The sequence below is a fragment of the Nerophis ophidion genome, linkage group LG01 (genome assembly GCF_033978795.1).
Source record: "Nerophis ophidion isolate RoL-2023_Sa linkage group LG01, RoL_Noph_v1.0, whole genome shotgun sequence".
Taxonomy (NCBI): domain Eukaryota; kingdom Metazoa; phylum Chordata; class Actinopteri; order Syngnathiformes; family Syngnathidae; genus Nerophis; species Nerophis ophidion.
This window is the reverse complement of record NC_084611.1, coordinates 84,198,825-84,220,293: the sequence shown is the minus strand read 5'-3', so window position 1 is coordinate 84,220,293 and position 21,469 is coordinate 84,198,825. Positions and strand designations below refer to the sequence as shown.

General features: G+C 40.4%; 1 protein-coding gene across 1 annotated transcript in view; it reads right to left on the bottom strand.

Annotated features, from left to right (window-relative positions):
• LOC133560862 (noelin-2-like) overlaps positions 1–21,469 on the bottom strand; it is a 77,100-nt gene that overhangs the window by 2,573 nt on the left and 53,058 nt on the right. Inside the window, exons 11-12 of the transcript XR_009808535.1 lie at positions 6,896–6,993; positions 6,650–6,749 (exon numbers count right to left, since the gene is read on the bottom strand). The gene's annotated coding sequence lies outside the window, so the exon portion shown is untranslated. The remainder of the gene's footprint in view (positions 1–6,649; positions 6,750–6,895; positions 6,994–21,469) is intronic.

The window sequence follows — 21,469 nt, the reverse complement described above, 5'->3', positions numbered from 1 at the left end:
AAAACCTTAAAGTCACATCTTAAGTGCACAGGAAGCCAGTGCAGGTGAGCCAGTACAGGCGTAATATGATCAAACTTTCTTGTTCTTGTCAAAAAGGTAGAGGAAGAACTTAAGAATGGTAGTTCACGCTCTGCTTGGAGAGGAATTAAGTCCATGGTCGGAATGCAAGACTCCAAAAAAGGTCTGTCTAACCCCCACAAACCTGATTCTGTACTAGCAGATGAGTTAAACCGGTTCTATTTGAGTTTCGATTCTCATGATTTTAGTAATGAACCGTCTGAATTGAGAGGTGACCCTGTGAGTAGTCAGATTCAGATTAATGAAATGGATGTCTGGAGAACATTTGAGCAGACAAATGTGAGGAAAAGCCAAGGGGCCTGACTGCATTAGTGGTAAACTACTCAAAGAATGTGGTCAATTGTCTTTATCGCAGAACCGTGTCCCCAAATGATGGAAAGAGTCCCTTGTAGTACCTGTTGCAAAGGTCCCATCACCAAAGGGGCTGAATGACTACCGCCCTGTGGCATTGACCTCCCTGGTGATGAAAAGCTTCGAGGAAATAGTGAAACAGACTTTAATGGTCATGACCCAGAATGCTATTTAGCCACTACAGTTTGCTTATCAGCCCAGGAAAGGTGTGGATGATGCAATAGGAACACTACTAAATGGTAAATTGGGGACGGCGTGGCGCGGTTGGGAGAGTGGCCGTGCCAGCAACCTGAGGGTTCCTGGTTCAATCCCCACCTTCTACCAACCTCGTCCCGCCTGTTGTGTCCTTGAGCAAGACACTTCACCCTTGTTCCTGATGGTTCATGGTTAGGGCCTTGCATGGCAGCTCCCGCCATCAGTGTGTGAATGTGTGTGTGAATGGGTGAACGTGGAAATAGTGTCAAAGCGCTTTGAGTACCTTGAAGGTAGAAAAGCGCTATACAAGTACAACCCATTTAACACTACTACACTTTGTTGTTGGGCATTTAGATGGAAATAAAACACATGCACGCTTATGCTTTGTGGATTTTTCATCTGCATTCGACTGCATGCAGTCACATATTCTGGCTCATAGACTGCTGAATATGTCCAATATTGACTTTGGTACTATATGCTGGCTAGTGGACTTTCTCATCTCAAGATCACAGAGGACCCGTGTTAATAGCACAGGACCACCCCAGGGACGGGTCCTGCCCCCCCCCCTGCTGTTTGTACTGTACACAAATGACTGTCAGAGCACACTTCAGTCAAGGCACATCATTAAGTTTGCCGACGACTCGGTCATAGTCAGCCCACTGCAGGACAAAGAGTCAGACCACGGTCCTGTTCTGGAGAATTTTATGAAATGGTGCGATGATTCGTACCTGGAGCTTAACGGCGATAAAACGAAGGAGATGTACATTGACTTTCGTCGCGATCCCCGTCACAAAGCACCCATTCTCATTAAAAGGGAACATTATCACCAGACCTATGTAAGCGTCAATATATACCTTGATGGTGCAGAAAAAAGACCATCTATTTTTTTCAACCGATTTCCGAACTCTAAATGGGTGAATTTTGGCGAATTAAACGCCTTTCTGTTTATGGCGCTGGAGGCGATGACGTCAGAATGTGACGTCGCCGAGGTAACACACCCGCCATTTTCATTTTCAACACATTACAAACACCGGGTCACAGCTCTGTTATTTTCCGTTTTTTGGACTATTTTTTGGAACCTTGGAGACATCATGCCTCGTCGGTGTGTTGTCGGAGGGTGTAACAACACTAACAGGGTTGATTCAAGTTGCACCACTGGCCCGAAGATGCCAAAGAGGCACGAAATCTGCCGCCAGACCCCCATTGAATGTGCCAGAGTGTCTCCACATTTGACCGGCGGTGCTAAGGCAGACATGGCACAGAGATGTATGGATAACCTGCAGATGCATTTGCAACAATAGTCAACGAAATCACAAAGGTCAGCTTTGTTGATGTTGACTGCCAGCTAATCGATGCTAACATGCTACGCTAATCGATGCTAACATGCTATTTACCGGCGGTGCTAAAGCAGACATGGCACAGAGATGTATGGATAACCTGCAGATGCATTTGCAACTATATTACGTTTCCTTCCACCCACATTTAATGCGAAAAAAAACACTTACCAATCGACGGATTTAAGTTGCTCCCGTGTCAAAAGATGCGAAAGTCCTGATCGTTTGGTCCGCACATTTTACCGGCGATGCTAACGCAGCTATTCGGCCATGCTATGGCTATGAATAGCGTCAATAGCTTCAGTTTCTTCTTCAATATTTTCATACTCCAACCATCTGTTTCAATACATGCGTAATCTGTTGAATCGCTTAAGTCGCTGAAATCCGAGTCTGAATCCGAGCTAATGTCGCTATATCTTGCTGTGGTATTCCCATTGTTTGTTTACATTGGCAGCACTCTATGACGTCACAGAGAAATGGCCAGTGTCTTCGCAGAGAGCGAAAATAAGGCACTTTAAAGCTTTACTAGACTCCGGCTTATTAGTGATTCCTAGAGCCCAAAAAAAGTCTGCGGGCTATAGAGCGTTTTCCGTTCGGGCTCCAGTACTCTGGAATGCCCTCCCGGTAACAGTTCGAGATGCTACCTCAGTAGAAGCATTTAAGTCTCACCTTAAAACTCATCTGTATACTCTAGCCTTTAAATAGACCTCCTTTTTAGACCAGTTGATCTGCCGCTTCTTTTCTTTCTCCTATGTCCCCCCCTCCCTTGTGGAGGGGGTCCGGTCCGATGACCATGGATGAAGTACTGGCTGTCCAGAGTCGAGACCCAGGATGGACCGCTCGTCGGGACCCAGGATGGACCGCTCGCCTGTGTATCGGTTGGGGACATCTCTACGCTGCTGATCCGCCTCCGCTTGAGATGGTTTCCTGTGGACGGGACTCTCGTTGCTGTCTTGGATGCGCTTGAACTGAACTCTCGCGGCTGTGTTGGAGCCACTATGGATTGAACTTTCACAGCATCATGTTAGACCCGCTCGACATCCATTGCTTTCGGTCCCCTAGAGGGGGGTGGGGGGTTGCCCACATCTGAGGTCCTCTCCAAGGTTTCTCATAGTCAGCATTGTCACTGGGGTCCCACTGGATGTGAATTCTCCCTGCCCACTGGGTGTGAGTTTTCCTTGCCCTTTTGTGGGTTCTTCCGAGGATGTTGTAGTCGTAATGATTTGTGCAGTCCTTTGAGACATTTGTGATTTGGGGCTATATAAATAAACATTGATTGATTGATTGATTTATTTAGGGATATACCGAGACCGGTAAAATTTTGAAAAAAACTTCAAAAAATACAACAAGCCACTGGGAACTGATTTTTATTCTTTTTAACCCTTTTGAAATTGTGATAATGTTCCCCTTTAATGGCTCTGCTGTTGAGATAGTCAGTGAATACAGGTCTCTAGGCACAATTATAGACAATAAATTGACCTTTGATGCCAACACTGACCGTATTTGTAAGAAGGTCAATCAGAGGCTGTTTTTCTTGAGGAAACTGAGGGGTTTTCAGGTTGATAGGACACTAATGAGGATGTTTTATTCATCTTGTATCGAGTCTATTTTAACATATTCTATCACTTCCTGGTTTGGTAACCTCAGTGTGGCCAATAAAAACAGACTAGGTGGTATAATCAAGGTGTGCCAAAAGACCATAGGCACTACCTTGAAACCCCTCAGCCAGATTTATCAGATCAGAGTCATCAAGAAGGCAAAGGCCATTCTGGCCAACCCTCAGCACCCTCTGTTCTTTGAGTTTAGACTCTTGCCCTCAGGATGTAGGTACGCCCCTAGTAATAGAAAGGCCAAAAACAACCGATACATAACATCCTTTGTTCCTTCAGCTGTTGTTTTTATAAATGAGCTCCTTAAACAAGCTTAGCTGCTATGTAGTCACTTTAGTGGGACGCGACGTGTAATTAGTTTTTATTGTATTACAAATGTTTTTAGTTTTTAGCTTTATGAGGGTTTGTATGTTGTATGTATTTTATGTATTTGTACCTCGTTTTTACTGTTGTACCTTGTTTTTATTGTTGTACCTCGTTTTTACTGTTGAACCTTGTTTTTAATGACTACTGCTGCAAACCAAATTGCCCCTCGGGGACAATAAATATTTTCTAAGTCTGAAAGACGACTTGGCAGACATGTGTGGTAGAGCACACACAACAATAGGAGAACTACCAAGGCCTAATTAATGATAATTGCTCAGAATAAAGCAGGCAAAATGAGCTATTAAAAGATTAACTATGCTTATTTCAAGGTGTAAAAGTATGTCTGCAATGCTTGCCGTTGCTTTTATTAACCCTTTTCCTGAAAATGGTTACTGTTCACATTTAAACCGACACGGTACACATTTCTGGTACCCGGGAATCGGTGTCGGTACTCAGCGGTACCAATTAGATGTTATTTTCAATGATAAAATCTAATTTTTTTATCGCCATCCATTTTCTACCGCTTGTCCCTTACGGATGTCACGGGGCACAACCAAAATGATTCCGTAAATTAGGCGCACCATGCTATAAGGCGCGTTGTCGAGTGTTGAGAAAATTAAAGGATTTTAAGTGCGCTTTGTAGTCGGAAAAATACGGTAAGTACGGTCAGGATAAAAATGAAGGGAAAGGAAGGCTGGAAGAAAAAGGCAAGAACAAAGCAAAAAGAGAGAATGACAAGACAAGGTGGGAAACAGAAACAAAAGAGGAGGCCTAACCAAAAAAAATGATAAGAAAGCAAATTCGGGCGGAAGGCGAAGTACACCCTGGACAAGTCGCCAACACAGATAGACAGACAACATTCGCACTCACATTCACACACTAGGGACCATTTAGTGTTGCCAATCAACTTATCCCCAGGTGCATGTCTTTATACATATATATATATATATATATATATATATATATCCTTCCATTTTCTACCGCTTATTCCCTTTCGGGGGGGCGCTGGCGCCTATCTCAGCTACAAGTCGCCACCTCATCGCAGGGCCAACACAGATAGACAGACAACATTCACACTCACATTCACACACTAGGGACCATTTAGTGTTGCCAATCAACTTATCCCCAGGTGCATGTCTTTGGGTGGGAGGAAGCCGGAGTACCCGGAAGGAACCCACGCAGTCACGGGGAGAACATGCAAACTCCACACAAAAAGATCACGAGCCCAGGATCGAACCCAGGACCTTCGTATTGTGAGGCACATGTTTGTTTGGACTGTTATTTACATTTCAAAAGTTTATGCCTCAAATTGTATTTACATTTTAAATGTTTATATCTTAAATGTTATTCATATTTAACAATGTTCTTTATAATTTACATGTTTATTTTTTGAATGTTATTTATATTCCAAATATTTATTTCTAAAATGTTATTTATATTTTACATGTTTATTTTCTGAAATGTTAGTTGTATTTTAAATATTAGATATATTATATGAAGGTATTGAAATGTTAGTTGTATTTTAAATATTACACATATTATATTAATTTATTGAAATGTTATTTATTTATATTTTACATGTTTATTTTCAAATATTATTCATTAAAACAATTTTATTTATTTGGATTTTTAATCAATATTATTTTAATCAAACACCTTTCTATCTCCTGAATGGATATTTTTTGTTTATTATTTTCAAAATTGTATTTTGGCGGTATAGCTCGGTTGGTAGAGTGGCCGTGCCAGCAACTTGAGGGTTGCAGGTTCGATTTCCGCTTGTGCCATCCTAGTTACTGCCGTTGTGTCCTTGGGCAAGACACTTTACCCACCTGCTCCCAGTGCCACCCACACTGGTTTAAATGTAACTTAGATATTGTGTGTCACTATGTAAAGTGCTTTGAGTCACTTGAGAAAAGCGCTATATAAATATAATTCACTTCACTAATTCACTATTTATTAATATTTTACATGTATATTTTTAGAACATTATTTACATTTAAAATGTTTATACCTCAAATGTTATTTATATTTTAAATGTTTATTTTGGAAATGTTATTTACATTTTAAATGTTTATATCTTTAATTTTATTCATACTTAACATGTCTATTTATTTTTGAAATGTTCTTTATAGTTTACATGTTTATTTCTTGAATTTTATTTATATTTGAAATATTTATTTCTAAAATGTTATTCATATTTTCCATGTTTATTTTTGAAATGTTAGTTGTATTTTAAATATTATATATATATATATATATATATATGTATGTATATTATATTAATGTATTGAAATGTATTTTAATTATGTATACTACATTAATTTATTGAAATGTTATTCATTTATATCTTACATGTTTATTTTTTTTTATTTTATTCATTAAAACAATTTAATTTATCTAGTTTTTTAATCAATATTATTTCAATCAAATACCTTTCTATCTCCTGAATGGGTAATTTTTGTTTATTGTTAGTATTACAAAGTTTCAAAATTGTATTTATTAAAATTTCACGTTTATTTTTGAAGTATTATTTATAGTTTACATGATTAATTTTTAAATGGTATTTCCTTTTTTTATGGATACTGTCTTACATCGTAGCCATTGTCTTTTTACTATTTACAGTCAATCGATTGCAACTGTCATTATTGTTGTTTTTTTAATTGTTACAATTAATATATATTTTTTTCATAATTTGTTATTCCTTCTTTTCTGTACCTGCTCCATCATTCTTTTTGTCAGTGACGGCTGAAGTGCTGCTTAGCAGAAGAGGTCTGGCCTTGTCGCCGTAGTAACCCTGCTAGCAACTGCTCACAACCTTGCAGAGAAAGTGGGAGACAAGAAACATAAACTGACTTGTTATTTATCATATCCTACTAATTCAGCTATTATAAACCACTATGTCGCAGGGCCTAAGAATTATAATATTTTAGAGGTTGAAACCACTGTACTGTTTTACTGTACCTGAGCTGCAGTGTTTGTTGTCACCGCTTGATGGCACTGCTGCTCTCCTCCTCCATCACTCCCCTCCTTGCCAGCCTTGCCTAATTCTTCTTCAGTTTCTGAGTGAGATTAAAATCCAGAGTGTGAGGATTAGCAGATTGATAGCAGAGACAATCTTCTTTCTCTCCATCTTTTCCCACGACCCCCCCCCCCCCCCCCCCCGTCACTCGCAGCGTGCTTCCGTTGTGCCGCACAACTGCAAAAGCAAACCACCGATTGCATCCTCTCACTGTCCACTCATCACCTTATTTATCATCATGCACACGCGTGAAGGCAGGAGGAGAGAGAAGGTGAAACAAGACAAGAAAGCAAAGGGAGTGAAGGAGAAGAGGGGGGAGTGAAAGGAAAACATGCATGGAAAATGTGAGGAAAAGTAAAAAAAAAAAGGGCGATAAAAGAGAATGGGAGAAAGGGAAAGAAGGATGAAAAAGTGAGAGTAAAAAAGAAAATTAAATGAACTGGCAGGGTAGGAGGCGGGAAACAATGGAGGAAGGATAAAAGAGGCAAAGAAAATGTACGGAGGAAGAAAAGGAAAAGGTCACTCAAAGGAAATGAAAGGAGGTAAGAAAGAAGGAAAGGGAAAAAAGAATTGTAACATATGGTGAATGGGTTATACTAGTGTGGAGGGTGACGTGGCCTGTGGGCCTGCAGCGAGGTGGGGTGTGCCAGGACCGGCCTTAAACTCAGCGACAGGTGCGTAGATGGCACACCTGGGCCTTGTTATCTAATCATCTGTTGCTCTGTATAAGCAGCAGCCAGGAGGAGAGACGTGGTTGGAGCTGGGGGGAGGGCGAGAGCACAACAAATATTGATCAAAAGATGACTGCTGAAACGCACTAAAAGACTTGTGTTGAAGAATAAAAACTGTCTTGTAAACAATGAGACAGGTTCGCCTAGAAATGCTTGGTGGTGAGGAGAATCCACTGGAAGAGAGCTTCCACAACTTTTATAGCTTTTTTTCTACCTTCAAGGCACTCAAAGCGGTTTGACAATATTTCCACATTCACCCATTCACACACACCACGGCCCATCAGGAGCAAGGGTGAAGTGTTTTGTGCAAGGACACGACGGACGTGACGAGGTTGGTAGAAGCCGGGGATCGAACCCGGAACCCTCAGGTTGCTGGCACGGCCACTCTCCCGACGGCGCCGCGCCATAAAAGGAAAGGAGGGAAAGGGAAAAGAGGAACATAAGGAAAGGAAAAGGAAGATACATTTACCGTATTTTTTCGGACCATAGGGCGCACTGCTGATGACCGGGTCTAGTTAGGTCTATTTTCATACAAGAGGCGCACCGCATTATAAGGGTCTTTGTAGAGGTTGCCCTCTAGTGGGTTCTTCAGACCACCACACACTTGCTAGAAGAGCCAGGAATTCCAGGTGTATCACTGTTTTATTTTCATAAATAGTGCAAGTCTTTCTGCTTTTCAGCACAATGACTTTTCCTTCTACGTCTGCCGAGCAACAAGCACCTCCAACTCCAACCACTCGTCTCATCACGGCTGCTGCTAATAAAGGCGAACATTGATATTAGATAACAAGGCCCACCTGGGCCATCAACGCACCTGTCGCTGTCTTCAAGGCCGGTCCTGGCAACACGGCAGGCCCGCAGGCCACGCCCCCCTCCACAGGTCTTTTAAGGACGGAAGGAGATCAAAGAAAAGAGGAGACAAACATCTCAATATTTTCAAACAACAACACTGCTAACATCTCGAAGATTCATCTTTTGATGTATGAATGTTTGTGTGTTGTACACCTACACACACACGCGCATGCACCCATGCACACACACACACACACGTACGCACGCACGCATGCACACACACACACACACTTACGCACGCACGCATGCACACACACACTTGGGTTGTACGGTATTTTAACCTATTAGTACCGCGCTGCTAATAAATTAAAAACAACACTATACTGCCGCTGAAAAATACCGGTACTTTTTTTTTTTGTCAGGACGTGACTTTGCACCGTCTAAGGTGCATGTTCGGCAACATTTACGGAGTACTTGCAAGCAGAAACAGTGTGGAGATAGAAAACGAAAAATGGTCGCATTTTGGCTTAAAACCCAACGTTAAAGTTGAAGCTATAAACACTGAAGCGTGCTTAGCTCACTCTTGTCAGCCATTAGCTAGCAAGCGGCTAACGTCCATCCGTTGTAGCTACTTCTAAATCACTAGTCCTCGCCTTCATGGCGACAAATAAGGTAAGTTTCTTACAAGTATCATTATCACTGCAGGACGAGGAAGAACTAAACATGCTTCACTACACACCGTAGGAGGATACGGTAGCTAACTAACCACTAACAACAAGCTTACGCTCCTCAATGTGAACAAATGCCATCTATACAGACATTGACTGTAATGATACCAAATGGAGCGTATATAGTCGATACTACAATGACAACATCAATAATTTTTCTGATTGAAAATTGTTTTAATGTTGTTACCGTTTACAAAATCAGGAAATATATCCCAGGACACGAGAGAATTTATGACCAATGTATGATCCTGTAACTACTTGGCATCCAATTGATACCCAAATTTGTGGTATCATCCAAAAATAATGTAACGTATCAAACAACAGAAGAATAAGTGATTATTATATTTTAACAGAAGTGTAGATAGAAAATGTTAAAACAGAAAATAAGCAGATATTAACCGCAAATGAACAAGTAGAATAATAGTATAGCCTTTGTTTGTTTACTCACTGCTAAAAGACAAAGTTGTCTTGTATGTTCACTATCTTATTTCATGCATAAACCCTTCTTTGATTGCAATAATATTGCAATCAAAGAAGGCGCATTCGGGCGGAAGGCGGAATACACCCTGGACAAGTCTCCACCTCATCGCAGGGCCAACTCAGATAGACAGACAACATTCACACTCACACTCACACACTAGGGCCAATTTAGTGTTGCCAATCAACCTATCCCCAGGTGCATGTCTTTAGAGGTGGGAGGAGGCTGATGAAGTACCCGGAGGGAACCCACGCAGTCACGGGGAAAACATGCAAACTCCACACAGATAGACCCCGAGCAAGGGGATCGAACCCAGAACCTTTGCTACCACCCTAAATTTAAACCGAATGTCGCAAAGAAAAGTGTCGAAACACGTTTTGGTCCCGAAACCAAAATATGGGTATCGCAATAACACACACACACACACACACACACACACACACATACACACACACACACACACACACACACACACACACACACACACACACACACACGCTCTAATTCACACAGAATGTTGCTACAAAGGCAAACAAAGTCAGAAGCTTTTAAGTGTGAATGCACATGAAAGGACCTGAACTTGCATTATTGTGTGTGTGTGTGTGTGTGTGTGTGTTCTGGCAATGCTGACTTAATGGGGACATCGCTCTGTTTACACAGTCACCTTTAGGGGTCCTCTGACAGTATGGGGACAAAAAAAACAAACAGTTTCCCTAAAGGGAAACAATGGATGTCCACTAACTTTTTGTCACTCAACGCCAAAAAAACGGAAATGCTGATTATCGGTCCTGCTAGACACCGACCTCTACTTAATAATACAACTCTAACATTTGACAACCAAACAATTAAACAAGGCGACTCGGTAAAGAATCTGGGTATTATCTTCGACCCAACTCTCTCCTTTGAGTCACACATTAAAATCGTTACTAATACGGACTTCTTTCATCTCCGTAATATCGCTAAAATCCGCTCCATTCTGTCCACTAAAAACACTGAGATCATTATCCATGCGTTTGTTACGTCTCGCCTCGATTACTGTAACGTATTATTTTCGGGTCTCCCCATGTCTAGCATTAAAAGATTACATTTGGTACAAAATGCGGCTGCTAGACTTTTGACAAGAACAAGAAAGTTTGATCATATTACGCCTGTACTGGCTCACCTGCACTGGCTTCCTGTGCACTTAAGATGTGACTTTAAGGTTTTACTACTTACGTATAAAATACTACACGGTCTAGCTCCAGCCTATCTTGCCGATTGTATTGTACCACATGTCCCGGCAAGAAATCTGCGTTCAAAGGACTCCGGCTTATTAGTGATTCCCAAAGCCCAAAAAAAAGTCTGCGGGCTATAGAGCGTTTTCATTTCGGCCTCCAGTACTCTGGAATGCCCTCCCGGTAACAGTTCGAGATGCCACCTCAGTAGAAGCATTTAAGTCTCACCTTAAAACTCATTTGTATACTCTAGCCTTTAAATAGACTCCCTTTTTAGACCAGTTGATCTGCCGTTTCTTTTCTTTTTCTCCTATGTCCCACTCTCCCTTGTGGGGGAGGGGGGGTCCGGTCCGATCCAGTGGCCATGTACTGCTCGCCTGTGTATCGGCTTGGGACATCTCTGCGCTGCTGATCCGCCTCCGCTTGGGATGTTTTCCTGCTGACTCCGCTGTGAACGGGACTCTCGCTGCTGTGTTGGATCCGCTTTGGACTGGACTCTTGCGACTGTGTTGGATCCATTATGGATTGAACTTTCACAGTATCATGTTAGACCCGCTCGACATCCATTGCTTTCCTCCTCTCCAAGGTTCTCATAGTCATCATTGTCACCGACGTCCCACTGGGTGTGAGTTTTCCTTGCCCTTGTGTGGGCCTACCGAGGATGTCGTAGTGGTTTGTGTTGTGGTTTGTGCAGCCCTTTGAGACACTAGTGATTTAGGGCTATATAAGTAAACATTGATTGATTGTTTGATTTTTAAATGATAGTCAGATCCATTCTGAAAATGCCCAAGTGATTTTTAAGCTTTGGCCCATAAAACATGTTTACTGGTTAGTTTGAGTGTGAAACATTTGCACAGCAGCCCAAATTGGATCGTACAAATTTGTGTGAAATATGCAAAATGATTTAAATTTGGTCCCCATTAACCATATACACTCTTTTCCCCAGGATCCCCAGTAAGACTGATCAGCACATTACTTCATTAATCCAGAGATTTAAAGACTTGTATGAGCTAACTAGGCAGTGGTCATTTTTTATGCCTCCACAAGCTGAAGAAAGGGTGGTCCCCACAAGTCACGATCAAAAACTTGGTTCCCATTCCAAATGATAATCAGTATGTGTGTGTGTGTATTCTGGCAATGCTGACTTAATGGGGACATCACTCTGTTTACACAGTCACCTTTAGGGGACCTCTGACGGTATGGGGACCAAAAAAATCAGGTCCCCTAAAGGGAAACCTTTTTAAATGATAAGTCAGATCCATTCTGAAGATGATTTGGCCCATAATTAATTAAAACTTTTTTTTAATTTTTAAATGGTCCTCAGTAGTCACGTACAAATTTGTGTGAAATATGCAAAATTATTTAAATCTGGTCCAAATGAACCATATTAACTCTTTTTCCTCAGGGTCCCCAGTAAGACTGAACAGCACATTACTTCATCAATCTAGAGATTTAAAGACTTGTATTAGCTAACTGGGCAGTGGCCATTTTACCTCATTTTTTTTATGCCTCCACAAGCTGTAGAAAGGGTGGTCCCCACAAGTCACGAACAAAAACGTGGTTCCCATTCCAAATGATAACCAGTATGTGTGTGTGTGTGTGTTCTGGCAATGCTGACTTAATGGGGACATTGCTCTGTTTACACAGTCACCTTTAGGGGACCTCTGACAGTATGGGGACAAAAAAAAAAAACAGGTCCCCTAAAAGGAAAACTAACCCCAACCAAGCCATTTGGTCCCCATGAACCATATAAAGTCTTTTTCCCTAGGGTCCCCAGTAAGACTGAACAGCACATTACTTCATCAATCCAGAGATTTAAAGACGTGTATGAGCTAACTGGGCAGTGGCCATTTTACCTCATTTTTTTATGCCTCCACAACCTGTAGAAAGGGTGGTCCCCACAAGTCATGAACAAAAACTTGGTCCCCATTCCAAATGATAACCAGTATGTGTGTATACATAGTTCAGAGTGGGACAGTGGCGTCTCTCCCTGAACAGACGCCAACTTCCTGTGTCCAACTGCGATACAAGCTGCCCACACACACGCACGCACGCACGCACGCACGCACGCACGCACGCACGCACACACACACACACACACACACACACACACACACACACACACACACACACACACACACACACACACACACACACACACACACACACACACACACACACACACACACACACACACACACACACACACACACACACTTATATAAGGCAGCAATAAAGAGTGAAAGTCAGCAGAACAAGCGTGCACGTACACACACACGCCAAATTAAGCGTACAAAGGCCCTAAATTATGCGCCTCATTAATATGCACGTGTAAGGCCGCGTTATTGGTTCCTGTGGGCTCATTAAGAGTCTAATTAGAGACGATCACTTGGCACGGCTATGGAAAACAAAGTGATTGCATTGGGAGCGATGTTCAGCTTTTTTTAGACACATTTACCTGGATAATTCTGGGAAATCCCTTATCTCTCTATTGTGTTGCTAGTGTTTTAGTGAGTTAAATAGTACCTGATAGTCGGAGGGGTGTGTCCACAGGTGTGTTGACACCAGTCTCTGAGGGAAGTCACGGCAGCTGCATGGACGGCGCGAGCTTCGCTGATCTCCGGTAAGAGGCGACTTTCTACCACAATTTTCTCACCGAAACCTGCCGGTTGACAAGTGGTCGGGGAACCATGTTCGCTTGACCGCTCTGATGCATAGTAAAGCTTCACCTCCGGGAATTTTAAACAAGGATACACTGTGTGTTTGTGTGGCTAAAGCTAAAAGCTTCCCACCTCCATCTTTCTACTTTGACTTCTCCATTATTAATTGAACAAATTGCAAAAGATTCAGCAACACGGATGTCCAAAATACCGTGTAATTGCACGATGAAAAGAGACGACTTTTAGCCGCAAGTGGTGCTGGCTAATATGTCCCCTCCAACCAATAACGTCACAAACACGTGTCATCATACGGGTCATCATTCCGCGACGTTTTGAAGTGAATTGAATTATATTTATATAGCGCTTTTTCTCAAGTGACTCAAAGCGCTTTACATAGTGAAACCCAATATCTAAGTTAGATTCAAACCAGTGTGGGTGGCCCTGGAAGCAGGTGGGTAAAGTGTCTTGCCCAAGGACACAACGGCAGTGACTAGGTTGCCAGAAGCGGGAATCGAACCCGCAACCCTCAAGTTGCTGGCACGGCCACTCTACCAACCGAGCTAAACCGCTCTGCAACAGGAAACTCCGCGGGAAATTTAGAATTGTAATTTAGTAAACTAAAAAGGCCGTATTGGGATGTGTTGCAATGTTAATATTTCATCATTGATATATAAACTATCAGACTGCGTGGTCGCTAGTAGTGGGTTTCAGTAGGCCTTTAAATGGACAGTTTTGACCCCGGAACAGACCATCGATCTCACAGCAACAAGGGATTGCATTTGCAAAGTTGAGGCTGAAGTTGTCGTGCAAAGACATGGTCGGTACAGAAGAAGCAGGCAGTTTGTTTACGTTTTGTCTCGCACGAGCGGCGAGGAGAGGAGAGTCTTTGATAATTCCATTATGATTAGGATCTGTAGTTTATGGTTCATTTCACTGGAATTAAACTACTTCACTATTCCGTGTAAGTATGTGAGTGTCGGCCACCGACTCCCAACGCTGTGCTCCGAATGCTATAAATAGCGCCGTTCCGCCGCCATTCATTTTGTGCACTGGATAAGGCGTTCGCTCACTTGTTTGAGACATCATGAATGAAACATCAGCAGCTTGAGGCGTGGCACTACCATCCACACTCCCCCCCTCAGGTGGTCTCTTTAATGGCCATGAATGATGCATCATGGCTGATATCCGACCGGGAGAGGACAGAAGGCGGAGGGCGATCAAACAGGAAGCGATGAATAAATCACAAAGGTGAAAGGGGTAAGCTGCAAAGCCACCTTTTCACAGACTAATAGATATTAAATGTGCATCACACGATTATTAAAACATCTAATTAATTATAATAATAAAAATAGCATAAATGTAATTTATCCATCCATCCATTGTCTACCGCTTATTCCCTTTTTTTGGGGGGTCGCGGAGGGCGCTGGCGCCTATCTCAGCTACAATCGGGCGGAAGGTGGCGTACACCCTGGACAAGTCGCCACCTCACCGCAGGGCCAACACAGATAGACAGACAACATTCACACACTAGGGCCAATTTAGTGTTGCCAATCAACCTATCCCCAGGTGCATGTCTTTGGAAGTGGGAGGAAGCCGGAGTACCCGGAGGGAACCCACGCATTCACGGGGAGAACATGCAAACTCCACACAGAAAGATCCCGAGCCTGGATTTGAACCCAGGACTGCAGGACCTTCGTATTGTGAGGCAGACGCAATAACCCCTCTGCCACCGATATCATTTACATAATAGTTTATATTATGTAAATGATATCAATCAATCATCCATCCATCCATCCATTTTATATGGCGTATTCCCTTCAGGGTTGCGGGGGCGCTGGAGCCTATCTTAACTACAATTGGGCGGAAGGCGGGGTACGTCCTGGACAAGTCACCACCTCTTCAGAGGGCCAACACAGACAGACAACATTCACACTCACATTCAAACACTATGTTTTAAAACCTTTAGAACGGTGGTTCTTAACCTTGTTGCAGGTACCGAACCCCAACAGTTTCATATACGCATTCACCGAAGCCTTCTTTAGTGAAAAATTAAACGTTTTAGTTTTTTTTTCGAATTCAAGATAAAGTTATATGTTTTTGGTAACACTTTGTTATGGGGAACATATTCTAAGTAACAACGACTTAATTTAGAGTTATTTGGACACTCGGTGCACATATTCTAAGTAGTAAAGTCTTATTTTAGAATTATTTGGACACTAGGGGAACATATTCTAAATAACAAAGACTTAATTTAGAGTTATTTGGACACTAGGGGGAACATATTTTAAGTAAGACTTAATTTAGAGTTATTTGGACACTAGGGGAACATATTCTAAGTAGCAAAGACTTAATTTAGAGTTATTTAGATACAGGGGGAACATATTTTAAGTAATAAAGACTTAATTTAGAGTTATTTGGACACTAGGGGAACATATTCTAAGTAACAAAGACTTAATTTAGAGTTATTTGGACACTAGGGGAACATATTTTAAGTAACAAAGACTTAATTTAGAGGCATTTGGACACTAGAGGAACATATTCTAAGTAGCAAAGACTTAATTTAGAGTTATTTGGACACTAGAGGAACATATTTTAAGTAGCAAAGACTTAATTTAGAGGTATTTGGACACTCGGTGTACATATTCTAAGTAGTAAAGACTTAAATTAGAGTTATTTGGACACTCGGGGAACATATTCTAAGTAGTAAAGACTTAATTTAGAGTTATTTGGACACTCGGTGCACATATTCTAAGTAGTAAAGTCTTATTTTAGAATTATTTGGACACTAGGGGAACATATTCTAAATAACAAAGACTTAATTTAGAGTTATTTGGACACTAGGGGGAACATATTTTAAGTAAGACTTAATTTAGAGTTATTTGGACACTAGGGGAACATATTCTAAGTAGCAAAGACTTAATTTAGAGTTATTTAGATACAGGGGGAACATATTTTAAGTAATAAAGACTTAATTTAGAGTTATTTGGACACTAGGGGAACATATTCTAAGTAACAAAGACTTAATTTAGAGTTATTTGGACACTAGGGGAACATATTTTAAGTAACAAAGACTTAATTTAGAGGCATTTGGACACTAGAGGAACATATTCTAAGTAGCAAAGACTTAATTTAGAGTTATTTGGACACTAGAGGAACATATTTTAAGTAGCAAAGACTTAATTTAGAGGTATTTGGACACTCGGTGTACATATTCTAAGTAGTAAAGACTTAAATTAGAGTTATTTGGACACTCGGGGAACATATTCTAAGTAGTAAAGACTTAATTTAGAATTATTTGGACACTCGGTGTACATATTCTAAGTAGTAAAGACTTAATTTAGAATTATTTGGACACTCGGGGAACATATTCTAAGTAACAAAGACTTAATTTTAGAGGTATTTGGACACCCGGTGTACATATTGTAAGTAGTAAAGTCTTAATTTAGAATGATTTGGACACTAGGGGAACATATTCTAAATAACAAAGACTTAATTTAGAGTTATTTGGACACTAGGGGGAACATATTCTAAGTAGCAAAGACTTAATTTAGAGTTTTTTGGACACTCGGGGAACATATTCTAAGTAACAAAGACTTAATGTAGAGTTATTTGGACACTCGGTGTACATATTCTAAGTAGTAAAGTCTTAATTTAGAATGATTTGGACACTAGGGGAACATATTCTAAATAACAAAGACTTAATTTAGAGTTATTTGGACACTAGGGGGAACATATTCTAAGTAGCAAAGACTTAATTTAGAGTTTTTTGGACACTAGGGGAAAATATTTTAAGTAAGACTTAATTTAGAGTTATTTGGACACTAGGGGAACATATTCTAAGTAACAAAGACTTAATTTAGAGTTATTTGGACACTAGGGGAACATATTCTAAGTAGCAAAGACTTAATTTAGAGTTATTTAGATACAAGAGGAACATATTTTAAGTAATAAAGACTTAATTTAGAGTTATTTGGACACTAGGGGAACATATTCTAAGTAACAAAGACTTAATTTAGAGTTATTTGGACACTAGGGGAACATATTTTAAGTAACAAAGACTTAATTTAGAGGCATTTGGACACTAGAGGAACATATTCTAAGTAGCAAAGACTTAATTTAGAGTTATTTGGACACTAAGGGAACATATTCTAAGTAGTAAAGACTTAATTTAGAGTTATTTGGACACTAAGGGAACATATTCTAAGTAGTAAAGACTTAATTTAGAGTTATTTGGACACTCGGTGGAACATATTCTAAGTAGCAAAGACTTAATTTAGAGTTATTTGGACACTAGGGGAAAATATTTTAAGTAAGACTTATTTTAGAGTTATTTGGACACTAGGGGAACATATTCTAAGTAACAAAGACTTAATTTAGAGTTATTTGGACACTAGGGGAACATATTTTAAGTAATAAAGACTTAATTTAGAGTTATTTGGACACTATGGGAACATATTTTAAGTAACAACGACTTATTTTAGAGTTATTTGGACACTCGGGGAACATTTTCTAAGTAACAAAGACTTAATTTAGAGTTATTTGGACACTCGGTGTACATATTCTAAGTAGCAAAGTCTTACTTTAGAATGATTTGGACACTAGGGGAACATATTCTAAATAACAAAGACTTAATTTAGAGTTATTTGGACACTAGGGGGAACATATTCTAAGTAGCAAAGACTTAATTTAGAGTTATTTGGACACTAGGGGAAAATATTTTAAGTAAGACTTAATTTAGAGTTATTTGGACACTAGGGGAACATATTCTAAGTAACAAAGACTTAATTTAGAGTTATTTGGACACTAGGGGAACATATTCTAAGTAGCAAAGACTTAATTTAGAGTTATTTAGATACAAGAGGAACATATTTTAAGTAATAAAGACTTAATTTAGAGTTATTTGGACACTAGGGGAACATATTCTAAGTAACAAAGACTTAATTTAGAGTTATTTGGACACTAGGGGAACATATTTTAAGTAACAAAGACTTAATTTAGAGGCATTTGGACACTAGAGGAACATATTCTAAGTAGCAAAGACTTAATTTAGAGTTATTTGGACACTAAGGGAACATATTCTAAGTAGTAAAGACTTAATTTAGAGTTATTTGGACACTAAGGGAATATATTCTAAGTAGTAAAGACTTAATTTAGAGTTATTTGGACACTCGGTGGAACATATTCTAAGTAGCAAAGACTTAATTTAGAGTTATTTGGACACTAGGGGAAAATATTTTAAGTAAGACTTATTTTAGAGTTATTTGGACACTAGGGGAACATATTCTAAGTAACAAAGACTTAATTTAGAGTTATTTGGACACTAGGGGAACATATTTTAAGTAATAAAGACTTAATTTAGAGTTATTTGGACACTATGGGAACATATTTTAAGTAACAACGACTTATTTTAGAGTTATTTGGACACTCGGGGAACATTTTCTAAGTAACAAAGACTTAATTTAGAGTTATTTGGACACTCGGTGTACATATTCTAAGTAGCAAAGTCTTAATTTAGAATGATTTGGACACTAGGGGAACATATTCTAAATAACAAAGACCTAATTTAGAGTTTTTTGGACACTCGGGGAACATATTTTAAGTAACGAAGACTTAATTTAGAGTTATTTGGACACTCGGGGAACATATTTTAAGTAACAAACACTTAATTTAGAGTTATTTGGACACTCGGGGAACATATTTTAAGTAACAAAGACCTAATTTAGAGTTATTTGGACACTCGGGGAACATATTTTAAGTAACAAAGACTTAATTTAGAGTTATTTGGACACTCGGGGAACATATTTTAAGGAACAAAGACTTAATTTAAAGTTATTTGGACACTCGGGGAACATATTTTAAGTAGTAAAGACTTAATTTAAAATTATTTGGACAAGAGGGGAACATATTCTAAATAACAAAGACTTAATTTAGAATTATTTGGACACTAGGGGAACATATTCTAAGTAACGAAGACTTAATTTACAGTTATTTGGACACTAGGGGAACATATTCAAAGTAATAAAAACTTAATTTTGAGTTATTTGGTTAGGGTTACGGTCAGGGTTGAGGGTTACGGTTATAATGAGGCCATGCTGAATAAGGCATTAATAATTAATAATGACTATTTTAGAGCCGATATGTTACTAATTTGCATGTTAATAAGCAACTAATTAATGCTGAATATGTTCCCCGTACTGAAGTGTTACCATGTTTTTTTTCTACTGGTGCACAAAATGAACCGTGCATGATCACCTTGTTCAAACAACAAAACCAACACAGTGCATAAACTCACAACAAATTACACACCTGCAAATCAGTCAGCTGTGGCCGGATCCGTAAAATGCAGATAGGGAGAAGTTTGTATTTACACAATGAGTTGGGTGTGTTGGGACTTCCGCCGAACCCCTGAGGCCGACTCACCGAACCCCTAAGGTTCGATCGAACCCAGATTAAGAACCACTGCTTTAGAACAATGTGTGGGAATCTGAAATTCCTTGCTCATTTCTGTTTTGTCTGCACACCATGTTCACTCCCTCTCTCACCCACAGTATGGAGTGCAGCTGGCGCGAGGCAGCAGCACACACCTGAGGTAGATCAAGTGGCAGCCTATTTAACCTGGCTGCTGACAACATGTGAGCGCCGGAACTTTATCTACTGCTTGCAATAGACGCACATGTTGTTGGTCGAGATGGGTTGCTGAGGCGTCATGAAGCGTTTTGACACATTGCAAAACTGTGTTGATACTGTGTCACTAAATACTGACATCTGCTGGACATTAAAAATCCCTACAGGCAACTTATGGACCGACTCAACTGACACTGATTTTATGACCTAGTACAGGGGTCACCAACCTTTTTGAAACCAAGAGCTACTCTTGGGTACTGATTAATGTGAAGGGCTACCAGTTTGATACACACTTAAATAAATTGTATTTCTGTCTGTCATTCCGTCGTACGTTTTTTTTCCTTTTACGGAAGGTTTTTTGTAGAGAATGAATGATGAAAAAAACACTTAATTGAACCGTTTAAAAGAGGAGAAAACACGAAAAAAATGAAAATTAATTTTGAAACATAGTGTATCTTCAATTTCGACTCTTTAAAATTCAAAATTCTACCGAAAAAAAGAAGAGAAAAACCGGCTAATTTGAATCTTTTTGAAAACATTTAAAAAAGCATTTATGGAACATCATTAGTAATTTTTCCTGATTAAGATTAATTTTCGAATTTTGATGACATGTTTTAAATAGGTTAAAATCCAATCTGCACTTTGTTACAATATATTACAAATTGGACCAAGCTATCCATCCATCCATCCATCATCTTCCGCTTATCCGAGGTCGGGTCGCGGGGGCAACAGCCCAAGCAGGGAAACCCAGACTTCCCTCTCCCCAGCCACTTCGTCTAGCTCTTCCCGGGGGATCCCGAGGCGTTCCCAGGCCAGCCGGGGGACATAGTCTTCCCAACGTGTCCTGGGTCTTCCCCGTGGCCTCCTACCGGTTGGACGTGCCCTAAACACCTCCCTAGGGAGGCGTTCGGGTGGCATCCTGACCAGATGCCCGAACCACCTCATCTGACTGCTCTCGATGTGAAGGAGCAGCGGCTTTACTTTGAGTTCCTCCCGGATGGCAGAGCTTCTCACCCTATCTCTAAGGGAGAGCCCCGCCACACGGCGGAGGAAACTCATTTCGGCCGCTTGTACCCGTGATCTTATCCTTTCGGTCATGACCCAAAGCTCATGACCGTAGGTGAGGATGGGAACGTAGATCGACCGCTAAATTGAGAGCTTTGCCTTCCGACTCAGCTCCTTCTTCACCACAACGGATCGGTACAACGTCCGCATTACTGAAGACGCCGCACCGATCTGCCTGTCGATCTCACGATCCACTCTTCCCTCACTCGTGAACAAGACTCCTA